The sequence below is a fragment of the Corylus avellana genome, chromosome ca11 (assembly GCF_901000735.1).
Source record: "Corylus avellana chromosome ca11, CavTom2PMs-1.0".
Classification (NCBI taxonomy): Eukaryota; Viridiplantae; Streptophyta; class Magnoliopsida; order Fagales; family Betulaceae; genus Corylus; species Corylus avellana.
This window is the reverse complement of record NC_081551.1, coordinates 553237-572381: the sequence shown is the minus strand read 5'-3', so window position 1 is coordinate 572381 and position 19145 is coordinate 553237. Positions and strand designations below refer to the sequence as shown.

General features: G+C 34.2%; 1 pseudogene; it reads right to left on the bottom strand.

Annotated features, from left to right (window-relative positions):
* Positions 1–4604: 4604 nt before the first annotated feature.
* On the bottom strand, positions 4605–6191 carry LOC132166467 (cytochrome P450 94A2-like; annotated as a pseudogene).
* Between the last annotated feature and the right edge of the window lie 12954 nt (positions 6192–19145).

The window sequence follows — 19145 nt, the reverse complement described above, 5'->3', positions numbered from 1 at the left end:
TCGTGTTTAATTCGTGTTTCCTCCACTGGAGCCAGCTGCTTCCTGGCCTAACTCTCCCAGGTGAGGTGCCTCATGATCATAGTAAGTTGGAATATGATTTTCCTCCCAAGTGGAAACCCTTCCATTCAAACAATTTCATCCTGTCTTGCTCAAGGTAATCGGACCTATCGAATGATTTAAGGCATGTATTTCGGTGAAAGTGATCATGCATGTGATTTGAAGCACCGCCATCTTCATAGCCAGCAAGGGACTGATTCCATAGGAAATTAGAAAGGCACCCTAGATAGACAATTTTTGACTTTTTCTCTTAGCTAACGATTCCTGAAAAGGACAAACGAACCAAACATAAACTTCACTAAGTAAAAATTGTTGTATTTGTAAAAGATTAACCACAGAGAGAGATGGGTTTCAATTGAGGGAAAGTTTCTTTGGAAAATTCCAGACATGATTGGCCGTTGGAGCGATATTTCGTTGCTTTGGTGGAAAAGGTAATACGATGTCGTTTGCTTCTAATGCGTTCTATTGAATCAGCACCACCTATTTTTTTTAACCGCTGTGCAGTACTTTGGTCGACCGACGCCATGAAAAAGTATATCTCACTCAAAATACTATTGAATTGATAATATTCTCTTAAATTTTTAATTGAAATAATATTTTCTTAAACTATCAAAAATTTGATAATGGCTCATAATAAAATTTGAAAAATAATAAAAAAGAAAACTAAAACTAAAACTGAATTTGTTTAAAAATATAAAAAACAAACCCAGGTGTGGAAATTTAAAACAATTTCCTTTTCTTTTTTTAGAATTTTTTTGTCTTTTTGTTGGTACTTGGGAATATTGTCATTTTTTTTCGTAGTTTAGGAAGAACATTATTTCAATTCAAAGTTGACATTATCAATTAAGTGATAGTTTGAAAGAGATATATGAACTTTTCATTTATTTTTTTTCATGACTAAGGATTTGTTTGGATTTACAATTTCAAAATATAAAATTTTTTAAAAAAAATCAATTTAAAAAAATGCAATTTGAAAAGATGATTTTTTTTTTTTTTTTTTGGCAAAATTACCATTTGACCATTTAAAATTGTGCATTTTTTTTTAAAAAAAACACTGCATTGCTTATAATTTGAAAATGCAGATTTTTCAACTTTTCAAATCACAATTTTAAAACACACAATCCTACATGATCTATTTTAAGCAATTTGGTATTGAACTATACTTTTGTCTACAAAATCACAATCTCAAATGCACTAAGTGAATTAAAATACGAGTTCCTCATAAATTTTAGAGCACTAATAACATATTCCTTTTGATTTTTCGTTAATTCAAGGTACAAAACTAATTTTTACTTTCATATCCAATTACACTTTACAATAGATTCATTTGTTTTACCCTATACGATGAAAATAATATTTATTTATAAAATACAAGTTCCATACATATGTACCCAACTTTTATAAAATTTTAACACAGTCTCCAATAAAAGACAAAATAATGTGAAAAGAAAGTCGAGAGATAAATATTTTGTGTTAAAATATTCAATAAGAAAGTTATTGGGAAGCTAAGTCCCACTTAGCATTTACAATGTGTTAGGTGTTAGAAATAATATATGGGTTGTCCCATATTGCCCAAAGCCTCTCCTTATTTAGGCAATGTGGGACGACCCACGTATTATCTCAAAACATTGAAAAGCAATAAGAAAGCTATTACAAAATGCAAATGACTTTTTGTGAATTCTTTTTTTTAAAAAAATTCCTATATTTAAGAAAGGAAATAAGTTATAAGAAACGGCTTCTAATCTTATAACAGAATGAAGATTGTTATATTGTCACTCCTAATTAATCTTTTATCAACCTATTTTTTAAAATTATTATTAAATCTGTGAAGTTGTAAGCCCACAAATAAGATGATATAACGAGAGGACGATGATGTATAGACATCTCTACCAACAGTATGCTAACACATTTCGAAAGCTATAAAATTAAGAGGGGGACAACCTAAATGGCTCAAAATCTCGCTTTCAGCTTTCCTTTTACAGGAATCAGGATCCAATGGTCAGAAGCCGATTTACAAAAAATAAAAATAAAAACAAAAAAAAGGATGGTCGTAAGCCGGATCCAAATTAATGACTCACAGTACATAATATCTCGAACGAGAGTTACTTCTCATATCGAAACGACGAAAGCCAATGTTTGCCATTGGTAGGTAACTACGTACAAAAAAATGTTAAAATTTTTAATTTTTTTTTGAAGAAAGTGACTTTATAAGATACCTTAAGAGGATTTTCCTTTTCTGTATTTTTCGCATTTTTACTTACAAAAATTATACAGGTAGTTTTTAAAGGGTTTTCAAGTCGTTGCCCCTACTCCTCCTTCTTCTTCGGTTTCTTGATTGTCTCTTCCTGTCTTTCTCTGCTAGCTAATGCAGACCCAGAACAAAGGACTACTTTCCTCTTGATTATCTCTTCCTATCTTCTTCCTCTTCTTCTTTATTTTCTCTTCTTATCTTCCTCTGCTCACGAAGGCCCAGAAGTCAGAAGGAAGGGCTATTTCTCTTCTCGTTTCCATCTGCGGACCCAGCACAAAGGGTTAGTATTCAGCTGCCTTTGCAATTGACCGTGCTAGTTGGACCCATGAGTAGTAAATGGAGTCTGTTTTCATTTTCATAAGTTGGAATGTTCGACCTTCTTTAGAGGGATGTGGGCCATTGGGCATTGAGATAGCAAACTTTTAATTTATATCATTCCATATATTTTTTTCAGTAATAATAAAAAATATCACAGGAAAATATGAAATTTAATTAACGGAACTATATATATATATATCAATGCCATAGGCCCCCATAGCACATAACTTACATTTTATTTGGATATAAATTATGTTCTTAGACATTAATGTTGTTTGACCAAACATCTCAGCATTTGTTGAAGTTTTTAAGTGGCAATGTTTTCTTGTCATGCATTCATGTTAATTAACTGCTTTGATAAACTTTATAATGATTTGCGCTTTAGAGAAATTAAGTTAACAAACCAAGCCTTAATGGGTTGGGGGTGAAACTCATAATTTGGGGCTTTTTATTTATCTTATTATTGTTATGTTATTGAGTAAGACTATTTTTTACGCCAATTTATTACACTAGTTAGAGTGACATTTTAAGTAAGTTTTTTTTTTTTTTTTTTCAAATGACTGATATTAAAACTTAAAAGTTACTTAAAACTCATCACTTTATTCGGCGTAAAGAAATACATTATTCTTTATAAATAAGTGCCGCCAAACATGTAATTGATAAGCCGGATCCAATTGGGAGATTTGGATGGGTGCAACCAGCTGCTCGTATTGCCTCATAAAGGCTCACTTGCAGTTTTCTCTCATAAATTGCCTGTATTCCACATGATATGGATCCCACCCTCTCCCCATCCTCTAATTGAGAATTTGCAACTTCAATTGGGCTTTAATGATGCCGGTTTACGAGACTTGTGGATGTGGAAGGCCCAAATCTGTTTAATTGGATTTCATGCATAATTGGACCTTTTAAAAATTTGTAAAATTGGACCTGGATAATTGAATTGGGGTTGCTTAATAGAGCCCGGCTCAATTTATTCCTCCTCGACATTTGGGATTCTCAGTGCCCAGGAAGATAGCAAGATCCACTAGCCCATGAGGTTGATCATTTTAGGGGACATGTCACGTGACTCTCCACGTGAGTGCCAAACCTTTTTCTTGGGCAAGCATATATAACTATATAAGGGTTATAAATTGACTGCAATTCGGACAGCCCTCAAAAGAAAGGGCAAATTCAGGATCTACGTGCTCGGGACATGTGAGTCCCACGTTTGCTAGATCTGTGGGGCAGTCTAAATGGACTGCAACAGGCAATCCAGTTGGAGTGTGTTAAATTTGGATGATCAATTTGCAATTTAGCCGGGCTTGGCCCGGCAACGATTTTGTACTGAACTTTCCTAACAATCCATCGCAACTCCTGATCCCAGGCTGAATTCAATAGGAGTTTAACAAGCCCGTTTTCCATTAACAAGAATTGCGGTAGAGAAATCATTTAAACTTTTCTTTCCTAATTTTGTTCAATGCTCCTCAGATGGCCCATTTTGTACTCATAATAGGAGTTATCTTTCCTGATTTTTTGAAAAAGAATATTTAAATAGTATAGTAAAAGTAAGTTGTTAAAATAATGAAAGTTACCCTTTAAAAAAAAAAAAAAAAAAAAAGTTAATAATTAAAATAGATGAACAATTAAGAGTTCCATGCTGACTTTTCAAGACCGATTTCCAAAGTCATGATTTTACTTTTCCTTGTAAAACCTGATATGGTCTTCCGTCTTCATATGAAATTAATTCTACAAATACATCCCGACATTCACGCGAATAGGACCTGTTCAATGTGTGAAACGTGTGGGATTGCATTAACATTGTTTACTAGCAACAGAAAACATCCAATTAACTTGATCATAAAAACTAGCTAGTTCAAAATTTTTGGAATAATTAATGAGTTTCTTGATATGATTACTAACTTATAAAAATTTCATCTAAAATGCAATTGAAAAAATCAAATGCAAAGGTCAAACCTAGTAATAATGGAATAATTACAAAGCACAATCCCACCCACGCATCCCCATTATCCAAACTAAAAATGCATTAACCTATTCACTCACTCATTCTCATCCCTCTCCACGATCCTCACCGGCAATCCACCTTTCATTTTGGAAGCCAATTGCGTAACAAACTCCGGCTCCACACCTTCCTCTATCACCGGAACCACCTTGAAGCGCCGAAGAATCCCTGCGACCACCCTCTTCATCTGCAAGAACGCCATCTCTTTTCCCAAGCAAATCCTTGGCCCCGCCTGGAACACTGGGTACGTGTATGCGTCCCTCCCCACGAACCTCCACTGCCTATTCTCCGTCTCCTCACTCTCCAGCCACCGCTCCGGCTTGAACTCAGCCCAATCTTTTCCCCATAGTGCCTCTGACCTCCCCATTGCATACGGTATGTACGTCACTTTCATTCCCTTCTTCACCACTGTCCCATCCGGCAAAACGTCGTCGTTCACGGCCTCATTCGAGTCCGCCGCCACAGGCGGGTACAACCGCATGCTTTCACACAGAGAAGCGTGAGTGTACACCATGTCTTTCACTTCTTCAAAGGCGGTCGCCTCGGATTTCTCATTGATTTCCTTGAGAACCTCGGATTCCACATGCGGGTTCATCGAAAGCAGCCAAAGATACCATGTGAGAGCCGCGGAGGTTGTGTCGCGCCCAGCAAGTATAAAGCTTATCACTATGTCGGTCACGAAATTCTCATCCGAGTGGCCAGAGCTCAAGAACCTTGACAATAGGTCGACGGAATCGAGCGACGCCACTTCTCTGAGCTGGTGCTTCTTTTCTCTTATTACGCTCTTTGCAATTCTTGAACTTCTGAGACTGCGATTCTCAGGCGCTTCTCGGACCCAATATTCAAAAGCTTCTTGATTTTCCAAACGAGCGGGATTAATGATCTGAACCTGTCGCTGCTGATCTTGACACTATCTTAAAAGGCTTGAGCGAATTTGGTTTGTGGAAGAGAGGGCAAGAGGTATGCGGGGTCGAATCCGAAAGCGATTTCACAAATATTATCGAAGGCAAACCTTTGAAGAATGTCCTGGAAGTCTAGGACTGTTCCGGTGGCGGCAGCTGAGGAGAGGACAGGGATGAGGCGGTCGGAGATCTCGGTGTCCACGACGGTCTCGACGAACTTGCGCAGGGACTTGGTGTTGAATTCGTGGCTGGCAACTTGTCTTTGGAATTTCCAGGATTCGCCGTCGACGTTGAAGATGCCGTTGCCGAGCAAGTCGTTGAGGGTTCGGGCGAAAATATTTCCCTTGCCGTAGCTGTGGAAGTGGGTCTTGAGGATGTGCTGAACGACGGCTGGGTTGGCGGTTAAGACCACGGGAGTGGCGAAGTTGCGGTGGAGGACGTAGGTGGCGGAGGGTGAGAGTTGGACGATGTCTGAAATCCATTGGAGACTGCGGTTGTAGTTAGCAAGCGCAGCCAAGAATGAACCGATTATAGGGTAGGATCTTGGGAGGCTGGTGGTGGTGGAGGGTGGTGGAGATGCTGACGCTCTGGTAAGGAAGAGGATGGAAAGTAAGGGAAGAAGGAGAAGGAAAAAGAGAGAGGCTATGAGTTGGAGGAACAGCATAATTACTGTTTGGACAACTCCTTTCGACTTGAGATCTTTCTGACTCTTGTTCTGTGGGATGGGAAATGTTGTAGTGGGCTTTTATAATGTCCAAGTGGGTTCTGTGGGCTCTGTTTTTTTGTTGTTAATTACTTAATTGCATAATGCTAAACATGTTTTTTTTTAAAAAAAAAAAATTAAAATAATGTATAGAGAATCACTTTTGATTCCCTATGTATTGAAAAATATTGTACAAATTCTTAATGATTAATTAAATGTAGAGAATTTAATGTAATTAGGTTTTTGTAATTTTTTTAAAAAAATTTTAAACATAAAAAAGGAAATGACATATAAGACATCTGTCGTTAGTGCTCTATGTCGCTCTATCTATATATAATGAGGGTTTTATTTTCTTTTTCTTAAAGAAAAAAAAAAAAGGAAGCGGGGTGCCCATCCTATGTTGTTGTTTGATACTTTGATTTCCAATATATACATTGAGTTTTGAAAGCAAGCGATCTGAACAGAACAACGTCAATATAAACAGCACGACAATTTGTTGATGACCATATATATATATACATGTCTGGTTCGATATCGTTAATCTACACATCGACATCTTTGCACAATTGCACATTTATTTTATCTTGTGTTCAAATAGAAAATGATGTGTTTCTGGGAAAGTTTTGACATTTGTGCATGATTTTGTAACATTCGCATAAGAAGGGTCCTTGACGGAGTGGGATCCCCAGCAATATTGAAATATAGGCCTCTAGATGTATCTAAGGCATGCATCTAAGCACCTGTTCCCCCTGGCTTACAAACTAAAAAAGCGTCTTTTTGTTGTTCTCTCTCTCTGAGTCTTTCTGGCTTTTTTTATTTATTTATTTTTAAAATTTTTTTATTTTTTTTATGAGTAAATATTTTCTTTCTTAAAAACTAGAAACAAGCTGAAACATAAAACCAGTCTTAAAAGGAGAAACCACTACCACCCAAGACAACAAAAGCCAACCGAAAACATCTCAAAAAACAAGACGCAGCTCAGCAACAAAAGATACTACAATTTACAAATATTTCAAAAAATAAAAAAATTCTGCTTAAACCTAAACTACCCTAGAAGTATAGAGTTAAACCAACAGCTTTTTTGCAATATTCTAACTACAACACAAATGAATATTTTCTTCATTCCTTTGAAATCTTTCTTTACTCAAAATTCTGAATTTGACTTCCTATTAGGGGGAGAGGGATAATGGGTTATTAGTATTAGAATTATGCTCAAACACAAAGGTATTTTGGAATTGTTTTCAGAGAATTCAAGTGCTGATCTTGCATTTCACCTACCTAGATTTTTCCTTTTATTAAAAAAAAAAGACAAAACAATGTGACTGATTCATAAAAAAAGAAAAAAAAAACTGAGTTCTTTGCTTGAGCAGAGTAATAACAACAGCCATAACAATTTTTTTTTTTTTTTTTGGTTCAAATTTGTCCGTAGAAATTTAGAAGAATTTTCGGGTCCACGGCAGTTTTTTTAGAAGAACCAATCAGTTTTGTTTGGAAAAAATAGAAAGAGAAGAAGATAAGAGAAATGAGAGAAGGGAAAGAGAGGAGAGAAATGAGAAAAGAAAGAAAGAAAGAAGAAGAAGACTGACAAGACATGGAGAGTGACAGAACAACAAAAAGACGTTTTTTTTTTTTATTTGTAAACCTTGGGAACAAGTGCTTAGATGCAGGCCTTTAGATGCATTTCAAAATTGTTACCAGGCAATTTTTAAATATTGCTGGGGATCCCAATTCACGCCTTTCACGATTGCCAAACTAGATCTTCAACTTTTAATTTAACAAACATTAAACGTAAATAAATCAATTGCTTAATAGCTAAAAAAAATATTATTTACTTAAATTAAGAACATGGGAAACACGAACATTTTGATTGTTTTTTAATTTTAAAAACAAAGGAAACAAGAATATACATTTAGAGCAAAAGCATTAACGAAACATGTCCCACCCAGAATAGAAATTATAATTTTTTTTTTTTTTTTTTTTTTTAGTTATGAGAAAATGAACACCAGAAAACTAAGATTAATTTTAGTCAGTCAAATAAGGTTATAGTTATTTTATAATTTAATAATGTACTTAGCCAAAAACCAGTCAATTTAAGGTTAAGGTTTTTTAAAATCTATTTAGGTAGTGTTCTTTTGTACCCTATTAATATTAGATTATGATTAATGATAGATATATGTTTTGTTGGAAGCATGTTTTATGTTATTTTATGGGTGAGAGTCTACCAAAACCCCATTATTGATTAGTGAACTCTGATCAACTTACTTTTATTTATCTTTTTATATTATTCTGCTTCCGTCTCGCATCACCCCAACTCTTGGAATTTTAAATAACATAACAACATATACATCAATAAATCTATAAAAATTAATCTTAACTATGAAATAATCCAGTGATTTATCTAGAGAAATCCCTATCACTCATGAGACAGTGTTATTGGGATAGAGTACTGATGTAGACTATAATGCCTGAGAGTATATGAGGAAGACTCGAATGGATAAGTATGTGAAGACACCCTAGAAGATGATGACACGATCCCAAACTCACGCAGCAAAAAAAGTAGCCACTGGAACTGCGATTGATCGCACCTTGATTGTGATCAAGCGCAGTTCCCCTATTTTTGAGAATGAAGTTCTTAAAACTGCGACCGATGGCTCCTGTTTTGGCGATCGATCGCATGATTAAGCGCAGAAGTTCTTGGAACTACGATCGCGCCTATGATCAAGCGCACAAGTCCTTGGTAGTGCAATTGAGCGCACTTGGGGCCCTCTATGTTATTTTTCCGCTGTTATTTGTTTTAAACCGACTTAGTTTTCTTGTTTTACTTGGATTAGGGTTGTGGAAGCCCTAATTATGTTCTTTATTAGTACTAGGGGTTTTGGGACTATAAATACATAATTATAGCCTATTGAAAAGACAGTTTATGTTATTTGATCAGTTTTCCTTCAATAAAAATTACTCAGAGGAGTTTTCTTCATATTTTCTTTAAAACCCTAGATAGACTGTATTATTTTGAGAATAATTCTCAAATCCTTAATAGACTCGAGATCTAAGAATTATTTATTCTTCTTGTTGTATTGTTTTATTCGCTTCCGCATAGTAAGCTGCATCAAGTACTGAGGTCGTCATAGTTCTTAAATTTAAATATTGTGAAATTAAATAAGAAATTTACTAGGAGCTTGGATGATGACTCTCCTTGACCAATAATATTGCTGGTATTGTCCTTTTTCAGAATAAAAACAAAAAAGCCTATGTGACCATTATCACTATTTTATTTTATATATATTATAATTAATTGGAGTACTTGAATTTTCTCCACGTAATGAACACTTTTTAAGAGCCATGATAGTATATTAATATATTTCTTATGGGTTGGAAGGTTGGAAACAAAACATAAACTAATTGGCCTTAATTACAATTTACCCGGACATTAATTCAGATATTGCCATGCATTCCTCTCTGGATGTCCTTCTATTTCTATGTAATGTGTGATGTTTGACTGTTTGAGCTGGCGGCTCTTGTTGATAGATTCAAGTGGTTTGCTCTTTGCCTCTTCATCAAGTTTTCTAGAATAATCTTTATATAAAAAATTAATTAATTATTATATCCCAACCGCTATGATGCATCAATTTGTCTTATCTCAGCAGCTCGATCAGCAGGCTTATCCTGTTATCTGGCCATTTGCTTAGGTAATAAAAATATCGGAAATGCTTAGGACGTGAAATTTTCTCCCAATATAAAAGTATTGACTACTTTCAAAGCTTCGCTTTCTTTGATGGGCCTAAACCCCGGTCAACCCAAAATCCATTTTCAGCAACCAAACTCCAAATGGCAGCCCCTAAACCGAAACGGGGCAACCCTAAAATTCATCCCATATACATGGCAGCCCAAAACAGTAGCCACCCTTTACAAAGGGCCTAAACATCATCTTCTCTTCATGGAAACAGCCCTAAATCCATTTTATTTACTGTCTTTTTAATTTCCTTTGTAATTTTTTTTTTTAAATTTTTTTTTGACTAGTTTGTTGGGCTGGACCTTTTTTTTTTTTTTTTTTTTTTTTAACAGAGTTTTCCTACTAATGGTCTTGTTTGGTTACTTTTGCTGATTTTTGATGGTCGTGCAACAAACTCTTACAGAATAAAACCTTTTAGTAAGGTCTCTATTGGCCGTTTCGATTCATTTGGTAGGTCAAGTTATTTATTTGATTGATTTTCAACCGTTCTTACAAAAACTCTACCATCTTTATTTTTTATTTTCTTGTAATTACCCTTTCCCTTACCTAAGATTTAAAAAAGACAAAAAAAATCACATTAACACTCTTTACCCAAATCCTATCATGACTCAACAAACACCCTTCAATTAAGCAACCCATTTCACTTGTCGAGGTTCAATTTGCATGAATGTACTGCTCGTTTTCCAAAGCACCAAATACATGAAACCATCAATTTGATTATCAAATTAATCGAAAAGCAATTAATCATTAATTACGATCCCAAATAACAAAATATTCTACATTTAAACTCGTGAGAATTTCTGGTGTTAACCAATTTGGACCCTATTGCTACGGAAATCCATGGTCACCATCATTCCTTCCTAACTATGACCATGACAGCAACCTTTGGATTTTCTCTCACAATCGTTGCTGCTGCGGCTTCTCCATTGACTCCCACCAGCTCCGGCCACGAGCTCTTGCCAGTTCCTAAGGTTAGAATATCTGCCCGCATCAACAAAATTGTTGTTAAACAAATGTTTTATGCGTAGGCTGTATTCGACATCAAATGGAACACAAATGTTTTTTTGTCTTACCAATGCATGCTGATGCTGCCATCTCTCTCAGATCGTGTAAGGGAAAATGGAAGAGATAAGGAAAAGGATACAGAGAAGATGAAAATTTGATTTTTCGATTTATTTTTGGAGCTAAAAATAGTAAATAAATAAAGGTTGAATTGAAGGCCGGCCTAATATTTTGAAGAGTCAATTCTTCCATCTCTCAGTCATGGATATTGGACTTTGTTTCATTAAAGGACAAATGTACGCATGAACATAATTAATTTAATAAAACAAGTTTAATAAAATATCAGAAAATCAGTATATTCGGGTATTTGTCCATTTGGCCCTTAATTCCCCAAAATTGAGGAAGCTCATTTTAGCTCAACTGACTTGGGGAGGTGGAAGGCCCAATTGTGTTTAATTGGGTTTCATGCGTAATTGGAGCTTTTGGAAGTCCACAAAGGACATCTTCGCCTAGGTTGTTCGGGCCCATGCTCAAATTATTCCTCGTCGAGATTTCAGACTCTTGGTGCCCAGGAAGAGAGCAAGATCCACCAGCCCATGAGGCAGATCATGTTAGGGGACATGTCACGTGACTCCCACGTGAGTGCCAAACTTTCTTTTGGGGATAAGCATGAGTGATATAAATTGCCTGTAAGCCCACAAGAATGGACAAGTTTCAGGGTCTATCTGCCCAAGCAGCTCAAAGTTAAAGGTCCAATTGCTTGGAGCATTTGAGCCACTATATGTTGGGTTGCCCAAACTAACTGCCACAGGCAATTCCGATCCAGTAGGAGTGCTCAATTTGCAATTTTTTCGGGCTTGGCCCTACAACGATTTTGGAGTGAGCTTTCCAAACAATTCCAATCCTAATTTAATAGACAAATTATGCTAAGAGGAGTTACCCGGCTTGGGTTGCCAAACCCTCTCTTCCTATTCCTATTTGGCCAAAAGAGTGGCTCGACTACCTTTAAATTTTCTTTTTGGTCTATAACACAAGGATAAACACCTTTGCAGCGTTGGAGAGGGTTTTCCTGATCCAAAAGAACTGTTAGAATCATAAATGAGAGTTCTCTCTCTTGTCTTTCTATATAAGAGAGTTTGTCTCACGTTGCTTAAACACACAAGGAGCTCTTCTCCTTTGGTCTCTATATAATATGGTTTATGTACAATAAATTCACTAAAAAAAAAAAGATGTAGCCTATAGGATTTTAATTTGTGGATGTAGGTCTTAAATCAAACCACCTTAAATCTTGTGTCTCTTGTTTATTATTCTGCTTTATATTTTCGCATTATAATTTCTAATTTGTGGCATTAGCCAATTACTAGATTCTGGTTTAGTCTTCTGTTTTTATCTGTTGTAATTTCTGCTTCCTTTGTTTCCATTTCCCTGCAAGTTTATTTTCTGTCCATGTTTTTACAATCACAAAACTTTTATTTTGCAAGTCTATTTTCTATCCATTTCCCTGTAATTTCTCTATTTTGGGTTGTTTTTACAATCACAAAACCTTGCAATTTTATTTTCTGTAATTTTGGATTTTGCTGCTTTTAAAGATTCATCCGGAGGATGAACTTCAGTTCATCATTTTCTTCTGTTTCCTAACACCTTTCTTTCTCATCCTTGTCGTTGCTTCATTTGGCTGCAGCACTGATCCTCTTTCAGGCATTTTCACAAACACCAACTCCACAATATCCTTAAAACATCTGATTCCCAACAAAACACCCTCTCCTTTTTTGACCCACAACGTCTCTCTGAGTCATTTTGCCGAGCACCTTCAATACTCACTGCTCATACTTGTGAGCAAGTCACAGAGAGTGCCTTAACTTATGCTTACTCACGAAAGGCTTGTGCTTCTTCCTCTCTCTTTCTTTATTTCTCTCATGGTTTTGTCTATGATCATTCAATTATATCATACGTTAAAGCTATATCATATGAGACGATAAGAATTCGTTTTCCTTTAATTCTGTTGTAGATTGTTGGTCAAAAAAAAAAAAAAAAAATCAGAATCTGTTCAATACCTGTTATAGAATCTGTCTCTACCCAAGGAGTTGGTGTGTATCACTCGCTTCTCCAGCTCCTGCTCATAATATTCTCTCCTATGTTCTTTACTCTTTTTTTTTTTTTTTTTTTTTTTTTTTGCGTCCTTTTTATCATCCTTCAATTGTTTAACCCATCCTTCCTAGATGAATCTTTGCCATTATCTGCTGGGATCTCCACATCTAAATTCTGCTTCTGCTTCTTGGTCTTTTTCTTCCATGTGGCATCTGGAAACTTGCTCTTGCAATTCTCTGATGCATTGTTGTGCTGAGATGAAAGGATCTTCCCATTTATTTTCTTTTCTATGTGATCGTTTTGTTTACTGTGGTCATCATTAGCTGATAAACTTTCTATTCTCCAAAATTTTTGATCCATTACTCCATTGGCATCAGACTCAACCATCAGCTGTTCCTTGTCCTCCATTACTCCGTAGACACTGTCCAGCCTTCCTTCTCACCTCGGCCTTTCTTCAAACATCACAACCATGGCTTCCCAATCATCATCAGCTTCTATTCTGCCTGCTGCCCACACACTTTCGGGCATTTCTTCAAACACTTCTGCTCACTCTTTTTCATCTAACACAAAGAGATTTTCCCAATGTTCTCCAAAATCACCGTGGTTTCTTCTCAAATCTGCATTTCATCCTCTGCATATCTCTCCATCTTATCTTCTCCTTCTTCCATCACTTTAAAATATTCAGACAGTTGGTCTCCACTGTCTTCTCGGGTCTCTCCAGTAGCTATGAGCGGCTACCAATATATATATATCCCCTTCCACCGAAATTGCAGCTCCTTTGGACAGCTCATCATCACCGGCATCTTTGCCCTCTATGCTGCTTTCGCCCCCTCCCAAAATGCATGTGCACGCATGCTGGCCAAGAGCACTCACCGCCCACTTGCTCTTATTTTTATTTCTTTTGGCAGCTCTTCCACGTGATTTCTCTAGGAATTCTTTCTCCATTTCGGTGCATTTGCTTTGTCGGACAGCATTCTCTTCTCCTAACGTAGCACATGTTTCTTCAAATTAATTTTGTTAATTTCTTTCATTTGGTTCATGTTATGGTTGATTTGACATCATTTGAAGACGTTACCTTAAAGCTTATTTTGTATTAGCATATATAACCATATTATTTTGTATTATCTCAAAGTTCTTATAAAAAAGAACTTTTTGTATTGTAAAATCATCAAATGATTAAGAACAAACGTAATACCCTTAGAGCTTTATCGGTGGACATAAAATCACTTGCGTCTATTTTATTATTTTCGCATATAATTTTCATAGCTTTATTACTTTCTTCATTAGCTACTCAATTGAAGAAGATTTTGCCTACCAACATCTCGAAGAATCAAAGTTGGTTGATTCTAGTAGCATATAATGGTTCATCACTAGCTTTATTCTCTCAAAGTGCTTTTATTCCTAATCGGTTGATCGCTAACAATATTTTAGTAGAGCATATAATGCAGTTTGGGATAACGGGGAACGATGAATACTTAGTGCTTAAACTTGATATTAGTAAAACTTACAAGAAAGTCGAATAGAATTGAATCCGGTTTGTATGATGTAGATCAAGATTTAATATCTCAAAATATAAAAAATTATCTTATGGTTAGAAATCCACGCCCCCCCTCTTCATTTTCTCTCTCTCATGATCTCGTCTTTCAAATCAATAATCTTTATTTCTCAAACCCACAATAAAAGAAAAGGCTGAAATAAAATAGGTGTGAGAGATAGCAACAGGCCAAAAGATAACCTACAGCTGAAATAAATTATTCCAAGGAGTTTTGTCCCTTTTTTTTTTTTTTTTTTTTTATTGTTTATGTGAGAGAGAGAGGGACGGTTTAGTGAGGAGGAGGTGCACCACCGGACATAACCCATATCTTAATTACTTTTTGTATGTTTTTTCCTATTGAACCTTTCCAACCCATTCAAGTTCCTGGATTTCCTATATAGAAGAGAATAATGAAAGCTTTGTTTGGACTCGAATAGCCTAAAACCCAATCCCATATTTTGGTTTTTTGTTTTTCTTTGTATGGACTTGAATAGCGTTTGGCTGGATCATCATTGTAATTACTTCAAAATTGAAATCATAACTTTTCCTCCAATTTATTTTTCCATTAGAAGAATTGATTCCATGGTACACACAAGATCGAAGACATTATAATTATATTATTGCTTTTGAAAATTCAATTGTTTGCCCACTGTTTGCATCAATCACCACCCGGACAAAAGCCATTCCTGAATATTCAGATATTGCCATGCATTCCTCTCTAGATCGATTATCTCCTTCCACTGCTCTGTAATGTGTGATGTTTGAGCTGGTTCTTCTTGATAGGTCAGCGTATATATAGATTCCATTTCGCTCTCTTAATGTTAAAAAAATATTAAAATTTTGACCATTCTCTTTTCTTCCCTTCTTTTTTTCGTTTCCATTTTAATTTTCTCTAAAAAAAAAATCTTTGGTTGAAGTGAATGAAAATTAGAGAGGAAATTGTCTTATTTACATTGAATGCATATGAATGATAGAAAAGAAAAAATTCAAGGCTACGACTGTTAAGAAAAACAAATTTTCAAAAATATGAATGTTGAAAAAAGAATAAAGAAATTTTTTTAAAAAATATTTAAATGGAATAATGAAATGGAATTCCTAGTTTTCTAACTAAGCAGGATGCAGATAATTTTTTTTCCTATTTTAGTTATCTATTTTTTAAAATATATTTTAACAGTTTTTTTAATTTAAATAAAAAAAAGGGACACTTTTGTTATTAGGGAAATATTAACAATTTTTACAAGTTTAAGAAATATTGACTCAATCAATAGTTTGAGAAAAACATTGACCATCGACTAATCATTTTGAGAGGATATATGAAACTCTTTCCAAATATATGGTACGAATACTTTTAAAGCTCTACTTTCTTTGATAGGCCTAAACCCCAGTCAAGCCCAAATTCATTTTCTCTCACAATCGTAGCTGCTGCCGCTTTTCCGTTGACTCCCACCAGCTCCGGCCACGAGCTCTTGCCTGTTCCTAAGGTTAGAATATTTACCCACATCGACAGAATTGTTGTTAAACAAGTGTTTATGCGTAGGTTGTACTCGACATCAAATGGAACTCAAATGTTTTTTTTTCTTACCAGTGCATCTTGGTGCTGCCATCTCTCTATGGATCGTGCAAGGGCAAATGGAGGAGATAAGGAAAAAGATACAAGAGGAGATGAAAATTTATAGGAATTAAAGAAGTGAGTGCATTGCTTTGAGCCTTTGAGGGTTCTTGAATTGATTTGTTAGATAAAATATATTAAGTTGTACGTAGCAATCTCAAATAGAATTATTCAACATAAAGCCTCGAGTAGGGAAGAGTTTATTTGATTTGTCGATTTACTTTTGGAGCTAAAAATAATAAATAAATAAAGGTTGAAGGCCAGCCAAAATATTTTGAAGAGTCAATTCTTTGATCTCTCAATGATGCATAGTAGACCTTTTTCATAAAGGACATACGTATGCATCAAAATAAAACAATCACATATTTAATTAAGATGAATGATAGAGATATAACTTTGGCTAAATTTTTTTTTTTTTTTTCTTATGTGGGAATTTAAAAAAAAAAAAAAAAGTAAAAAGTTTTTTTTTTTTTGTTAAAAAAAAAAATAAAACAAAAATTTTGAAGTAATAACATCTTATGTGGTCATTTTATAAAAAAAAAATGGTCATTATTCTGAAGAAAAATACATTTTTTTTTTTAAAAAAAAAATATCAAATAAAAAAAAGACCACATAAGATGTTATTACTTTAGAATTTTTTTTATTTTGTTTTTTGTTTTTTAAAAAAATGACGATATAAGAGAAAATTTGGGCCAAAATCGTGTCTCTAAGTAGTGTTTCTATCATTTCTCTTTAATTAATCATTATATGACAAAATGAATATCAAGCTCAAGTCAGCCATGACACTTGTCAAGCCCATGCGGTTTTTAAACTTTGAATTAAGAACAATAAGTTGGAACTAATAGAACTAAATAAAAAAAATGGTTGAAGTAATTAATTTTACCAAATTAGAAATACAAGAGTCAAAGGAAATTTTCGTACTGTTAGGTAAAAACTAGGATATAAGTTCGACTCTGGCAATAAATAATCTTATCATTATGTTAGATTTACCACCTTTTGTTGCATCTGACAATGTCAAAAACTATATAATATGCAAAGTACCAAAAAATCTAGCATCTCATCTTTGTTTTTTCATTGTAGTTTTAGTAAGACGTACTTGGCGAGAAGTTATGAACTCTGATTTGATTAGAGATAGGAAGAAGTGGTGGTGTGGGGTGCTCAGAAGCTAATTGAAGGGGTGTAGTTTGAAAACTAGTCTCTGTAGATTGAGTTTAGCGGCGGTGGTCTATAACCTTTGGAAGCAAGCACCGTAATGATATTACGCATGGAGAGAGAATTATTCAAAAAATCAAACGGAAAATCCACACAAGGATTTTGTCTAAGGGCATATTCAAGTTTTTTTTTTTTTTTTTTTTTTTTAAGGGCATATTCAAGTTAACAAAATAGAACGTGGCTTTTTTGCTTCTGATGGTTGGTATTTTGTGATTTGTTGTATGCTCTGTTTTGTTAGGTTGCAGATTATTATTATTATTATTATTAGTGCGCATAGTTTACCTTAAAAAAAAAAAAAATTAAGATTAAGGACCCAACTATTTTTTATTTTTTATTTTTACTCAAATAATCTACACAATTGCTCTCCTTTTCTTTTTACTATTCTATTTAAATATTCATTCTTTCAAATAAATTTAGAGAGAAAATAAAAAACTATTTAAATATTTTTTCAAATAAATACAGGAGGAAGAAAAAAGAAAAAGAGCACTCACAATGGCTTAAATATTTCTTATTTTTATCTAAAATAAATAAGCAAAACACTAAAAAAATCATCTACATTGGATTATGTATCTCAAATGCAATATATATATATATTTTTTTTGCATTTGTGAACAGTGCACCACTACATGCAGCCGGCATGGTTCACACATTCATCTCATTAATATACTATTTCTCTCTCAACATTTATTTTTTTTCAAAAAAATTTCATACTATTCCTCTCTTCACATCCATTTTTTTTTTTTTCAAAAGTTGAAAAATAAGATCTTTAGGAAAAATATAAAAAAATTAAATTAAATTAAATTAAATGATATAGATAAAAAAAATAAAAAAAAAATAAAAAGGAAGGAAAGATAAATAGATGTATGATGTTTTTTAAAACTCATTATTTAAACTAAATAAAATGAGTTTTAATCAATCATTTTGTATAAAAATATAGATAAACCAGTGTGAATGGTATGATGTAAACCAGATGCCATTCCTCTTTCTCCTTCTCTTCAATGTAATGTCAGGAGATGAGCTGGAAATGGTTTGAAATTTGGGTTCCATGGAAAATGATGGAACACCCACTCCGCTCCGGAAAAGCATAATCAAAGCACAAATAGCAAACCCATTAAAAAAAAAAAAAAAAAAAAACTATAAACGCAACAGTAGCCAAAATCAGATTACTGGGTCGTCCATAAGTTCCTAACATGAATGTGCCAGCTATTCTAAATCAGTTCTAGATAAAGTGACTGAAGACAATTACACATACAATTTTAACTAAACGCAGCAACAATTTGAGAGCCGTGAAACATTTATGTTTGTTAAGGTTGTCAATGTGTTTGTTAACTAGAAACAATTTGAGAGCAGTAACAAGGTTGTCATGAATGTGCCTCTGGTTGAGTAATGGTAAGGACTATCATTTTATCTCCTTCTTATTTTTTTAAAGCTGATGTGACTTTTAAAATCACCATTAAATTTTAGATGAATTATACTTGAATTTTGACCTAATGGTGATTTTAAAAGTCATATCAACTTTAAAAAGATAAAAAGATGATTTCTATCATTAATTACTCGCCTCCTGTTTCCTCCTCCGATAACCATTTGCTAATTCAATTAGAAAAAAAAATATATGCTTCCAGTTGTTAAAGTTGTCACTATATATTTTTTTCGTTTTAAATGTAGCAGCCTCCTCTAAAAAAACACATCCGTAAAATATTTAATAATATTTGCTTAGAAGGTTAAAATATATATATATAT